This window comes from Lithobates pipiens, unplaced genomic scaffold, assembly GCF_037356315.1.
Source record: "Lithobates pipiens isolate NorthernLeopardFrog02 unplaced genomic scaffold, aLitPip1_a1.2 Scaffold_25, whole genome shotgun sequence".
NCBI lineage: Eukaryota > Metazoa > Chordata > Amphibia > Anura > Ranidae > Lithobates > Lithobates pipiens.
This window is the reverse complement of record NW_027507787.1, coordinates 178,757,811-178,771,743: the sequence shown is the minus strand read 5'-3', so window position 1 is coordinate 178,771,743 and position 13,933 is coordinate 178,757,811. Positions and strand designations below refer to the sequence as shown.

The 13,933-nt window shown below is 43.9% G+C and overlaps 1 protein-coding gene across 1 annotated transcript in view; it reads right to left on the bottom strand.

Annotated features, from left to right (window-relative positions):
• LOC143930701 (heparan sulfate glucosamine 3-O-sulfotransferase 1-like) overlaps positions 1–7,118 on the bottom strand; it is a 282,363-nt gene extending 275,245 nt beyond the window's left edge. The window contains exon 1 of the mRNA XM_077455238.1: positions 6,185–7,118. The gene's annotated coding sequence lies outside the window, so the exon portion shown is untranslated. The remainder of the gene's footprint in view (positions 1–6,184) is intronic.
• Positions 7,119–13,933: the final 6,815 nt, after the last annotated feature.

The following is a 13,933-nucleotide window of genomic DNA, read 5'->3' as shown; positions in this document are numbered from 1 at the left end:
GGATTATCCAGGTAACTGCACCCCCCTCCCCCCTGAAAGGTGCCGATTGTGGCGCCGGAGGGGGGGGGGATTCCGATGAGCGGAGGTCCATTTTAGGGTGGACCTCCGCTTTAATACAAGGCAATCTGTAAATGGATGATGTGAAGGTTGCGATGCCCCTCTTGCTCATCTAATCCAATCAGATTATGCCTTGTATTCACAAAAAAAATTAAAAATGCAAAGCGTTCTTTGAATAACAGTGATGCCAAGCAAGCGAGTGACCCTGTGTTTTCAGTATGCAGTGGGGCAGCCATTCGGCACATGACCCAGAAGATATCGGTGATCACCACTTGAGGATAGTATTGATAACTTGTCAGCTTCCTCAGCTGCCTGTCAGATACACAGTATACTTACATCAGTGTTTCTCAATTCCAGTCCATGGCCCACTAACAGGTCATGTTTTCAGGATTTCCCTCAGATGAAACAGCTGGGGTAATTACTAAGGCAGTGAAACTGATCAAATCACCTGTGCAAAATAATGGTAAGCCTGAAAACATGACCTGTTAGTGGGCCATGAGGACTGGAATTGAGAAACACTGACTTACATTGATCTAAGTTGGACCAATGCCTCATACAATTAAAGTGTTACTAAACCCACAAGAGTAAAATCATTCTGTGTATGCAGCATAGCATGCTTGTTATACTCACTGTGGAACTTAAGGGGTTAATCCTCTGCATTGTGTAAAAAGGCTGTTTTAACCTGTATGCACAGACCCTTCCCTCTTGTACTGTCTATCTGGGGAAAGGCAGCTAACAGAGGCAGGGTAGCCAACCTGCACATGCTCAGTTGTATCTTTTATGCTGGAGAGAATAATTACTTGTTCTCAGAGCTAGCCAGGTCACATGATATTGGCATCACACATGTGGGCGTGTATACAGGCTGCAGTGGAAATCTCCTCCTTCCTGAACTCTTAGCACTGGAGAAACTGTGCAGTTTATTACTGACCGTGGTATACAGATCAGCCAAAAAAGATATATAGTGGCAGTATTTTATTTTACAAAAAAAAGATTTATGAGCTGTGGGCACTGTTGGGGGAGATGAACTATTTTCATATTACTGGGTTTAGTAACAGTTTAAGATCATACCTAGAGTTCAGCTTTAAGGATCGGCATGCTTGTTCCTACCCCAAGGACACAAAATTGAGAATTTGGTAGCAAAAAAGCCAGGCAGCTAGCATTTTCAGAAGGAGAGTTTAGCAACGACAGCCTACTCGGGTCTCCTTTAAGCACACTGTATACTATCATCTCCTTGCATTCCCATTTACTACATGAAATGGCTTTAACAAAAGACAAGAGTGAAGTTTCCTTATAATTTCTGTCTTGTTGCATGACAATCTTATTTTCTTGTTATAACACTGCAGTTAATATCATCGACGCCTTGCAATTACTGATGTGCATCCTGCTGTTGATAACTCATTAATGTCATACGTTGTAAATGGATTTGATTTCAAACAAGTCAATAGAATGAGTGGGTAGCGACAAGCTAAAATGCTGCGCAATACACAGCGTTCGAGAGAGACAGCCAGCGCTACCATTTATGACGGTGCTTTATTATACTAAAAAGGACCTGCTGGTCTGACCTGCTTTTATCCTATAATGCAACAGACAGGCATTTCAGTCTCTGACAGTGGAAGAGAAAGTCTCTGCTCCAGTCTGTGGCACATAATGAGGAAGACGGAGAGGTTACAGACACATGCTTGTTTTAGCACATTAAGTGTCAAGCTGGGCACTTTTTTTTTCTTAACAGCACAGGTAGGTGAAAGCCTTCTAGAACGCAGAGTTCCTGCGCTGAACAGCTAATGAATTATATTCTGCAAGAGATGATGAATTAAACTCTTTGTGCCACCCAGGGAGATGGCTTGTTTTATGTCTGATGCTGCAAATCTTTATTAAGCAACAGTGTAAATAGCACTAATGCCGAGGAACCTACATCAATTTGGTTGACTTACATCTGATCGGGGCTCTCAAGAATACTTTGCAATCAGTTATGACATTGGGCTAGGGCTTAAATCTCTTTACCACCCTAAGCCCTTGTACACATGGTCGGACATTTCAACAACCAAATCCGTTGGATTTTGTCCGACGGATTTTGTCTGACGGATTGTGTCCGAAACTGTTGCATACACACGGTCGGACAAAGTTGTCAGAAAATCCGATCTTTCAGAGCGTGATGACGTCATTTTGTTACGATGGGACTACGTTCAGGCTAGTAGCCAATAGCTTTGATGTAGGAATTTGATCTGAGCATGCGTGGCACTTTGTCCGATCGGAATTCTCTACACATGATCGGAGTATGTCCGATCGGACCAGTTTGTGGGAAAATATTTCCAGCATTCCGACGGAAACAGTCCGATGCAGACCACACACAGTCGGATTATCCAAAAAAATGGTCCGACAGGACACATTCCGACGGATTCTCCGACCGTGTGTACAAGGGCTAAGATTTAACTACTCCTTGCCCATTACCTCATTAACAGAACAGTGATGTAAATGATGTTGAGAATGAGTATACTGCCAAGACTTAAATCTCTCAACAGGAAACATAATTATTGCCATATTAGACCAAGCCTTCATAGTCACATAGTTAATCTGGCTGAAAAAAGACACAAGTCCATCTAGTTCAACCAATATAACGTCAAATATTCTAATATGGCTTAATGATTGTATTTAATGGATAACTCCAGCAACGTTATTGGGTGGGAATGTGGGGGTAACGATGGCTTCTGGTTTTGAAGGGAGCAACACAGTTAGGTGCTGTACATGATACTTTATTTGCAGTAATAATGAACTTTTCATGGCAAGCTTACAGGGGTCTACAGTACTGCTTGTTAAATAGTAAGGTTAAATAAATACACCAGTCCATCCTGAGTAAGTGTCTACAATTGTCCCTATCCTGGTACATTGTGTCTCATTAAGATGCTCCTCTATTATATATTTAAGGTACCCATATAGCACCATCAATTTACGCAGCACTCCACACATACATTGCACACTCACCTTGGTCCCTACCCTCAAGGAGCCCACAATCCAAGGTCCCCATTCATATACAAGGGCCAATTTTGGACAGAAGCCAATTAATCTACCTGCATGTCTTTGGAGTGTGGGAGGAAAGAGCAGTACCCAGAGGAAGCCCACACAGGCACAGGGAGAGCAGAGACAGGTAGTGTCATGGTTGGCATTGGAACCAGCGACCCTTTTTACTGCTAGGCGAGAGTGCTAACCACTACACCACTGTGCCACCCTTGTACCTAGAAGATGGAGCACAATCCCCAAAAGTTTGTCCTGAAAAAAATACTATTACTACAAATATAAAGAGAACTTTTAACTGTGTTGTTACAAGTGTAGTAATATGTCCTAGAGTGCTGCTTGAACCTGGAAGATTTGGGTAGACCCACCAAAAGTTTGTCCTTAAAAATTGCTGTTACTTTAAAAATCAAAGAGAATTTTTAACTGTTTTGTTACAAGTGTATTAATATGGTCGAGAGTACTGTTTGGACCTAGACGGCCGAAAAGCTTATCCCCCCCAAAAAAAATAAATAAATAAATAAATGTTACTACAAATATAAAGAGAATGTTTTACTGTTTTGTTACAAGTGTACTAATATGTTCTAAAGTGCGGTTTGTACCTAGGAAATGGGGATAGACCCCCAAAAGTTTGTCCTGAAAAATTACTGTTATTACAAAAATAAAGAGAATGTTTAACTGTGTTATTACAAGTCTAACACAGTTTAAAATACTACTTTTAACCATGTTGTTAAAAGTGTATAATATGGTCTAGAGTGCTGCTTGGACCGAGAGGATGGGGGTAGAAAAATAAAGATATATTTTAACTGTTTTGTTACAAGTATATAATATGGTTTGCAGGTATTTACTTGGACCTGGAAGATGGGGGTAGATCACCTTAACTTTGCCCCACAAAATAATTACAGTTACTATAAAAGGGAATTTTCAACTGTGTCACTACATGTGTATGATACGGGCTACAGTACTACTTGGACCTAGAAAATGGGGATAGACCCTCAAAAGCTTGGCCAAAAAATAAACTGTTCTACAAATACATTTTTTAATTTTTTTTGTTAATGGTGTTGTTACAAGTGCACTTACTAGGTCTATAGTACTGCTTGGACCTAGAAGATGGGGGTAGACCTCCCATAAAAACTTGCCCAAAAAATAAACTGTTTCTACAAATGTAAAGAGTATTTTCAAATGTGGTATGAGTAAAGATGGGGGAGACCCCCAAAATCTTGTCCTAAAAGTTTACTCGATGCTACAAATAAAGAGCACATTTTTTAACTGAGCTGTTACAAGTTTCCCAACAATCACTTTATATGGTTAATAGAGCAAGTCACAAATCTCATCCGTGTCTCCCTCAATCTTTAATATTCATCCTAGAGCAGCACACACCAATATAATAATGCTTGTCTAAAGCCTGAAACTTCAGTCTGCTTGGTGGTTATAGAGCACATTTATACAGTATTCATATGCTGTCCCCTTGAAAAAAAAAAATCATAGTGATTTAAAGAAGCTCTATTAAAATATGACACCCCTTTAAAAAGCCAACATAAACACAAGGCTGGCCATACATGATACAATTTTCCTTAGTATTTGAAAAAAACATATAATATGAGGTCAGACCTAAACACTTTCAATTTATATGCAATCAGGCAGGCCCTTGCACTACATAGTTGAAGGTAAATCTAAAGAAAATTGAACAAGAAAATTGTATAATGTATGGCCAGCTTAACTCCAGAAAAAAGTTACAGAAGAGGGAAACCACTTACCCTGCCTCACCTGTGCAATTTAAGTGGATTCTAGTCATGCAGCATCAACATTCGACTCTCTGCCAGCATATAGTACTTACAGCTGACACAGATAAACAGACTTAACACATACTCCTATATTGGGTATATGTTATACATACACAATGGGGTTTATTTACTAAAAGCAAATCCACTTTGCACTGTAAGTGCACTTTAAAGTGCAGTCACTGTAGATCCGAGGGGGCTATGCAAGGAAAATAAAAAAAAACAGCATTTTAGCTTGCACATGATGGGATGATAAAATCAACAGAGCTTCCCCTTATTTCAGATCTACTCCTTAGATTTACAGGGACTGCACTTCCAAGTGCACTTGCAGTGCAAAGTGGATTCCCCTTTCGTAAATAAGCCCCAATGGGGGTTATTTACGAAAGGCAAATCCACTTTGCACTACAAGTGCAAACTACAAGTGCAAAGTATACTTGAAATTGGAATACTTGGAAGTGCAGTCGCTGTAAATCTGAGGGGTAGATCTGAAATTAGGGGAAGCTCTGCTGATTTCATTGTCCAATCATGTGCAAGCTAAAATGCAGTTTTTTTTAGTTTCCTTACATGCCCCCCTCAGATCTATAGCGACTGCAATTCCAATTTCAAGTGCACTTTGCACTTGTAGTAGTGCAAAGTGGATTTGCCTTTAGTAAATAACCCCCAATGCATAGGCAATTTCCTATAGGGTCCATCAGAATCCCAGAGACAAGGCAATGTTAATAATAATCCACTCTGAGCAGTATAGGATCTGCAGCTGAGTGCTCCTATACAAAGGGTGCTTGTCCTTCACAGGTGCTTCACATTAACAAGTTTAATCCCACAAAGTGCAATCCAGCACACATCCTTGTTATAGAACTAGTTGTACATTCCTCAAGCTGTGAGCAGCAAAATCCACAAGTAATAGAATAAAGCCTATTGCATACTGAGTGACAGAACAAGTAGAAGTAGTAGTAGTATAAATCATTCAGCCTACTATTTAGCCCCTTTACCAGAAGCATGGCACAAGCATCCCAATTTCTGCCCATCATCAAACCCCTTCTTACACTAGTGAGCCCTGAGAGGCTCTGAACCCCAGGGGGGGGGGGGGGGGGGACATCACATTCTAGTTTTAGCAGCTTCAAAGACAGACCCGACAATTCCCTACTCCTCAATTACATGTAACCATGCCTAGAGCTTCTACCCCATCCTAGTGCTGCTGCCCTTGGCAAGAAAAGTGAGCATCCATCTGATTTATGGAGCCTGAAGCAAAAGTGGAGCTACTCATATAGCAATCCAACACACCAGGGCATCATTCCCTACAAAAGTGCCCATAGAAGTGTTAAAAAAAAGGAGTAGAGTACCTCTTGATGAGCCATGTAGAGGCAGCTGAACTGAACTGTCTGAAGTCCCCTCCAGCTTTCCAGAGACAAGGGATGAGGATAGAAGAGAAGGAGTCCTCCACAGCCTGGATCTCACCCACTGCTGAAGCCTATGGCACAGTCTGCTCCAGATAAATGTATTAACGGCAGCCGGCTCATGATTAATTAATCAGCCCCAGTGACCAGACTGGGAGAAGGGAGGAAATCTAGGATAGGAAAATGATAAAAGAAGAAGAATGCAAAAAAATATCACAAGCAGCAGCCAGATCACTTGCTTCCCCTTCTGAAATCATAATCCCTTCTGCTCCTTTGCAAGCTTCATAGGCAAGAAAGTGGCAGCAGCATCACAGTGCTGCCGATGTGTTCACCAGGAGGACCATCGGAGATGTTAACCAGTTCAGCTGGAGTTGGGATGCTGCGCTTGGATGGAGAGGGTACCAGCTTCCTATTGGACGATCCGTATTGCTCCTTTATTGGCCATAAGATAGTTAACTGGCTGCTGCCTGTGCATGCTCTAGGTAGCAGGATGCTCAGTGCCCTGCAGGTGTGGGCAGATGTATTATTCAGGGGCTAAGCCAGTGATTTAGAAAAGAGAAAAGATGCACCGTGTTCATCATCAGGAAGACTTCATAGAAAATAATAAAAGAAGAGACCTCTGCTGGACTGCTACTGTGATATAAGAAGGAACTTTACAAGAGCAGCAGCTTTGCCTTCTGTGTTATATAGGAATTCAGACCTGTAATCCAGAGCTGCGAACCTGTAATATTTTTTAAAAAAAGACACCTGTCATATAAAAGTCAGCCTGCTGCAATAGAAAACTAAAAGGGACACTTGAAATATAATGTGGAACATTTTTCTGTGTCAGGCTGTACCCTGCTTTGATTATGTTTCTTTGTTCTGCGACTGCCTGGGAAAAAATGAAATAAAAATGGTCCTTTTTTTTCCATTTTTTTCTCCTGGAAATCTGTAAATGATTTTTTTTTCTGCTGTGGAGGAGGAAATGGGATGTATGTTTGTTAACCATTGCATTATAAAAGAATCAGTATATGGGTTGCACTTGCCAGAGTGCATTAAAGGGATAGGCTGATTGATATTTTAGCTTTGGATAGATGCTGCTGGCTTGTATTATTTCCTGATTTTTCTGATATTTTGGGGACTCCAGGATTTGTTCTGTCTCTGCAGCCACAGAGTGTGTTCTCAGTGTAATAATGACTAATAAGAAACCCAACAGAGAGAGTGAGACATCTCCCATCCCTTGTAATTGTCACAGCAGGTGGGAGGAGCTGAGAACTTAAATCCATCCAAGACTATCTGCAGGAGCTGGTTTACAATGACCAGCAAACTGCCCAAAACTGAACAAAGTCTAGCATAAGTATAAAGGAGACTATACTAATTAATAATTAATTAATAATAATTTTCTTCAATCATTTGTGGTATGAGAGAGACTTTTAAACCCACATAATGGGCAACACAGTGGTGTAGTGGTTAGCACTTTCACCTAGCAGCAAAAAGAGTCACTGGTTCAAATCCTGACCATGACACCATCTGCTTGGAGTTTGCATGTTCTCCCTGGGCCTGTGTGGGCTTCCTGCCGCACAAAAGTACAGGTGGGAAACACAAGGCCCGCACGCTGAATCTGGCCCACAAGGCCTTGCCATGTGACCCACACAGCAGCCTCCAGCCCCTACCTCTTTTTCTCTACAGGCATCCAAGGCAACAAGGGAAAACATCCTCCTCAGTCCCGCAAGCAGTGCGGCTTTGTATTAGCGCATATGCAGCCAGTTTCCATGACAATAAGAGTAAACACCTCTCCTACACTCTTTCTCCACCTCCACCCCTGCCTCAGCTTTGTGTCCGCCTCCGATCCTGTCTTCCACCGCCGTTCTGTCTCCGCCTCCACTGCTGCTCTGTCTCCGCTCTATCGCCTCCCCAGTCCCTCCAGCGAGTGATTGCTGACAGCTCTGTTTTTTTTCCATCTAGCAGGTTGCATCCTGAGGGCAGGCTTTTTAAGCACTTGTGGTGTTGGAGAGACAGTGTTGTGCTGCTTATTTAGTACTTATACAGAACACAGAGATCCACCCTAGAGGGAGGTACTAACTTATAGTCCAATACAAAGGGAGGGAGCTGCCTATATGGGGAGGTACCAGAGCTCGGCCAGGTAGGAAGGTAGGAGAGAGTGCAGATGTGAGGAAACTTGGGGGGGGGGCATGTGGAGGCAGATGTATGCAGAGGTGGGGGGATGGGAGGAGAGTGATGGGTGCAGAGGTGAGAACCAAGGAAGAGGGGTGGAAATGACATGTTGCACACTGCATAGTACACTCATGACCCCTCCACTCTGTACGTGGTGCAATCCTGAACCCTGTACTCTATGTAGCGCAATCCTGACCTCTGTACGTAGTGCAATCCTGACTCCTGCATTCTACAGGGCGCAATCCTGACCCCTGCAGTCTATACGTAGCGCAATCCTAACCCATGCACTCTGTACGTAGCGCAATCCTGATCCCTGCACTCTGTGCGTAGTGCAATCCTGACCCCTGCACTCTATGGCGTGCAATCCTGACCCCTGCACTCTGTACGTAGTGCAATCCTGACCCCTGTACTCTGTACGTAGCACAATCCTGACCCCTGCACTCTACGTAGAGCAATCCTGACCTCTGTACGTAGCGCAATCCTGGCCCCTGCACTTACAGGCTCCCAAAAAGTCTCACACATGTGGTATCCCCGTACTCAGGAGAAGCAACAGAATGTATTCTGGGGTGTAATTTCACATATGCCCATGGCATGTTTAAGCAATATATAATTTAGTGACAACTTTATGCAAAAAAAAAAACATTGTCTTTTTCCTGCAATTGCGTCAAAATACAAAATATTCCATGGACTCGATCAGCCTCTCAGCAAATAGCTTGGGGTGTATACTTTCCAAAATTGACTCATTTGGGGGGGGGGGGGGTTGAACTGTCCTGGCATTTTATGCACAACATTTAGAAGTTTATGTCACACATCATTCACTCTTCTCTTGAAGACAAATCCCATTCTGACGCTTTTTGTTTAGATGAACATTTTTATTTTTTTTGCAAGAAAATTACTTTGAACCCCCAAACATTATATATCTTTTTAAAGCAAGGGTTCTACAGATTAAAATGGTGGATGGTTTTTTCACACAGTATTTGCGCAGCGATTTTTCAAACGCATTTTTTTTTTAGGAAAAAAACACACTTTTTGTTTATTTTAATGCACTATATTGCCCAAATGTTTAATGAAATAAAAAAGATTATCTTAGGCCGAGTACATGGATACCAAGCATGACATGCTTTAAAATTGTGCACAAACGTGCAGCAGCGACAAACTGCATTCCTTTTTAAAAGCCTTTAAAAGCCTTTACAGGTTACTACTTTAGATTTACAGAGGAAGTCTACTGCTAAAATTACTGCCCTTGATCTGAGCTTCACGGTGATACCTCACATGCATGGTGCAAATGCTGTTTACATATGACGCCAGACTGACGCTTGCATTCGCTTTCACGCAAGAGCGGGGGGGGGGGGGGGGACAGGGTGCTTTTTTTAAAATTATTTCTTTTGCTTTTTTATTTTATTTTTAAACTGTTCCTTTCATTTTATTTTTTATCATTTTTGTTGTTATCACAGGGAATGTAAATATACCCTATGGTAGTAATAGGTAGTGACAGGTACTTTTTTTTAAACAATTGGGGTCTATTAGACCCTAGATCTCATATTTGCCCTCAAAGCATCTGACCACCCCAAGATCGATGATTGAAGTCATTCTGGTTTCTGATAAGCTCTATGGTCAGCTGGCGGAACCACCGGCTGCATTTTCAGGTTCCCTGTTGGTGGAGGAGGGGGACATTCCCTCCCACTGCTTGTAAAAGCAGTCTAGAGGCTAATTAGCCACTAGGATTGCTTTTAAATGAAAGCTGACTACTGGATGAAAAGAATGATACCAAGATGATACCTAAACCCACAGGCATCATTCTGGTATAACCACTCAAAGTCCAGCAACATACCAGTACGTTGCTGGTCCTTGTTGGGCATATATTGTAATCTTTTTTTCATGCAGTCTGTGGGCTGAATGAAAAAAAAAGAGATTGATTGGTGGGTATGCCCACCATTAGAATACCTCCCTTCATCCACCCACTTCTAATGATGGGCATACATGCACCATTTTGTTTTTAACTGTGGTGGTGAAATCACCTCCTACAGCGCTGGAGTCACAGCTTTATGTATAGTGGGAGCTTACACTGTTGCTGTCAAGATAAATAAATCCATGCTGCAACTGAATGGTGTACCTGCTAAGCAAATGATGGTTAAGTAAGACAAAGTAACATTACAGTATAACAGTAAGACCTGCAAAGCAAATACAAAAAAAAAACATAATAAAAAATAAAACATTTTTTAAGCAATCTGTGCCTAATATATATATATATATATATGCCGAAGCATATATGCTCTTTTTTTTAACTGTGGTGGTGAATAGGGATGGCCGAACGGTTCGCCCGGCGGTCGTTTCGCTGCGAATTTCGGCTGTTCGCGGTCCGCCCGATCGACGGACTATTGCCGCGGACTTCCGTGTTTACTGTGTAAAAGAACTTTGACCTATGATGACACATCCATCATGGGGTACAGGACAGCCAATTGAGACATTACAACAATGGACACTTGGACATTTCCCCTAACTTATAAATAGACCCGATCCGGCGGCCAGTTTACATTCGTTCGAATGTCACTATAGGGAGAGGTTGCTGTGTGGAGCAGGGAGAGACTGCAGTGACCCAAATTGCTAGCTATTAGATCAACAAAAGTTCTTTTAAGGACTGGTATGGTATAGGTGTTAGGTGTAGTTCAGGATATAGGTTTGAGGCACTGCTGTGCTAGTGATTGTTGCAGTAGCCTGTCTTTTGTCAGTGTAGAGAGAGGGACAGGATGCTGTGTGCAGCAGGGACAGTCAGTTTAATCAGTAGCTGTTACTATTAGGTCCACAAAGGTTCTTTTCAGGACTGGTATGGTAATAGGCATGTACACGTATAATATTCTTTCTTCCAAATATAGAAAGAATATTATACTTGACTGCTGCCCTTCTGCTGCAGTAGTCCTTTATCAGTATAGGGACTGAGGTACAGTCTGCTAATCACAACCTACTAGTTCCACAAAGGTCCTTATAAGGACTGGTAAGGTATAGCGTACTACAGTACATAGGGTTGAGTGAGGTACAGTCTGCTATTCCTTAAGGACTGGTATAGGTCCACAATATATAGGGTTGAGGCGCACTACTGCTGACTGTTGCCCTATACTGCAGCAGTCCTTTATCAGTATAGGGACTGAGAGTTTTGTCACAGGGTCATTTAAAAAATGACAGGCAGAGGAAGAGGCAGGCCCTTCCGTAGGGGTGGTAGGGGTAGGGCAGGAGCAACAGGCTTGAGCCAAAGTGGGAAGTTGCAGAAGGTGCGTTCAATTACTTTAAAGGACGCACCAGACTTGGTTGAGTGGCTCACTCAGCCTTACTCTTCTGCACCCTCCTCATCCTCTCGATCTGCAGCCTCTTCTTCACTCTCTGCTATGTGCACCCCCAAAGACACTACCACCAACAAAACCACCACCACCACCACCACCACATACCTTCCGCTTGAGTCACAGGAATTATTTTCCGATCCATATCAAGACATTTCTGATGCGCAGCCACTCTTGGCATTGGATAAGAAAGAGGAGGTAGCAACAACCGCCACTCAGCAGTCTGACGACAGTACCCAGATCAGCCCAATGAGGAGGTTGGTCCCCGGTGTTGCTGCCTACTCCGAGATCTCTACTTATAGCAGTGGGGAAGGTGACGTCGATGATGACGTGTCTAGTGATGTCACGTGGGTGCCCACAAGAGAGGAAGAGGAGGGGAGTTCAGAGGGAGATATGGACCAGCAGATAGGGAGGAGAAGCAAGAATAACTTACATAGCACAGAAGGGACAAAGCAGACTGCTAATGTATAAGGAGCGAGTCATCGACCATGTACGGTCACATCTGGCGCTCCCAGGACGCCGGCACATGGCTCCGCAGTGTGGGCTTTTTTTAACGTGTCCGCTGCTGACAATAGTGTTGCCATCTGCAATCTTTGCAGTCAACGCATTAGTCGCGGTAAGCCCAACACTCACCTAGGGATGACCGCCTTAAGAAGGCACATGAGCAGCCATCACCGAGCCCAGTGGGAGCAACGGAACACACAAAGCCACACTCCAGGCTCTCACCGTCCAGTCTCGTCTTCTACTTCTCCTTCTCCTCTCTCCTGACAATTGTCCTCCACTCTACCTTCCATCATGCCAAGCTCACGTTTTTCTGCAAAAAGGCAGGCTTCCGTGGGCCTAATGTTCGAGCGTAAAAAAATTATGACGCCGGATAACCCTCTCACTCAACGGTTGACGGTTGGCTTGTCCGAACTGATAGCCCGCCAACTACTGCCATATAAACTGGTGGACTCGGAGGCCTTTCGAAAATTTGTGGCCATTGGAACACCACAATGGAAGGTCCCAGGAAGGAAGTATTTCTCAGAGAAGGGCATCCCAGAGCTATATGGCAATGTTCAGCGGCAAGTGAATGTATCTCTGGCACACAGTGTCGGTGCCAAGATACATCTGACCACAGACATGTGGTCTAGCAAACACGGGCAGGGAAGGTATATCACTTTTACTGCCCACTGGGTGAACCTTCTGACAGCCGTCAAGCATGTAACCCGTGGCACCCGTGTAGATTTGGTTTTACCGCCACGGATTGCATGCAGGCCTGGCTCTTCTTCTCCTTCTCCTCCTACTCCATCCTCCTCCCTCTCCTCCTCAGCTGACTCCTCCTTTTCCGCTGCTAGCGTCTCTTCCGCTGCGCCGCCCAAGCTCCCCAGAACCTATTCGACATGCCAGGTGAGACGTTGCCATGCCGTGCTGCGTCTGTTGTGCCTGGAAGCCAAGAGCCACACTGGCCCGGCACTCCTTTCAGCTTTGCGTTCACAGGCAGATCAGTGGCTAACACTGCTCAATTTGACAGTTGGTAAAGTGGTGTGTGACAACAGTGCCAATCTGCTTAGCGCATTGAAACATGGCAAAATTAGGCACGTGCCATGCATGGCACAAGTCTTAAACTTGGTCGTGCAGCTATTCGTTGTCAAATACCCTGGGGTCCAGGACATCTTGCGGCAGGCAAGGAAAATCTCGGCCCATTTCAGAAGATCTTACACGGCCATGGCTCGCCTTGCTGACATTCAGCGGCGACACAATCTGCCGGTCAGACGTCTTATTTGCGATTGCCCAACGCGATGGAACTCAACCTTCTATATGCTTAATAGGCTGCTCCAGCAGAAACGTGCAGTTAACGTCTACCTGTATGAACTCTGCGGCAGAACAGGTTCTGGGGAGCTGGGGTTTTTTCACCGCGCCAGTGGCTGCTCATGCGCGACGCATGCAGACTTCTGCGACCATTTGAGGAGATCACCAAACTGGTCAGTCGCAGCCATGGCGCCATCAGTGACATGGTACCTTATGCCTTCTTTATGGAGCGTGCATTGCGTCATGTCATTGATCAAGCTGTGGAGGAGCAGGAGCGGGAAGATGAGGAAGTCACAATGCTGGATGAATTCCCAGGGGGGGCTACTCTATCTGAGACAAGTGAACAACAGGAGTCTGAAGAGGAGTCAGAGGAGGATGGTGCCGGGACGTATGAGGAGGAGCAAGAAGAGCATGCTTT